Genomic DNA, 236 nt, shown 5'->3' with positions numbered 1-236 from the left:
CCCGCCCCGACTCGCCTAAGCCCCGCCCCTCACCTGAGGCGTCTCGGAGCGCGGGGTTTCGGGGTTGGAGAGGACGGTGTTGGGGAAGAGGGGGATAAGGCCGATGGAGTCCCCCACTCTGGCCCGGGTGGCCCAGTGCGGGGGGAGTGGGGTCACTGAGGTGGCAGTAGCCAGGCCGGAGCCGGGACCCGGGCGCTCAGTGGCGGCGGCTCCATCTCCATCAGCGGCTTCACCTG

The 236-nt window shown here is 71.6% G+C and overlaps 1 protein-coding gene across 8 annotated transcripts in view; it reads right to left on the bottom strand.

Annotated features, from left to right (window-relative positions):
• Ikzf4 (IKAROS family zinc finger 4) overlaps positions 1 to 230 on the bottom strand; it is a 32,987-nt gene extending 32,757 nt beyond the window's left edge. For all 8 annotated transcript variants that reach the window (XM_019210742.2, XM_019210755.2, XM_019210762.2 and 5 more), the window contains exon 1: positions 34 to 230. The gene's annotated coding sequence lies outside the window, so the exon portion shown is untranslated. The remainder of the gene's footprint in view (positions 1 to 33) is intronic.
• Positions 231 to 236: the final 6 nt, after the last annotated feature.

This window comes from Fukomys damarensis, unplaced genomic scaffold (genome assembly GCF_012274545.1).
Source record: "Fukomys damarensis isolate Sample0158 unplaced genomic scaffold, DMR_v1.0_HiC HiC_scaffold_15, whole genome shotgun sequence".
Lineage (NCBI taxonomy): Eukaryota > Metazoa > Chordata > Mammalia > Rodentia > Bathyergidae > Fukomys > Fukomys damarensis.
The sequence above is the reverse complement of the archived record's forward strand: the minus strand, read 5'-3'. Positions and strand labels throughout refer to the sequence as shown.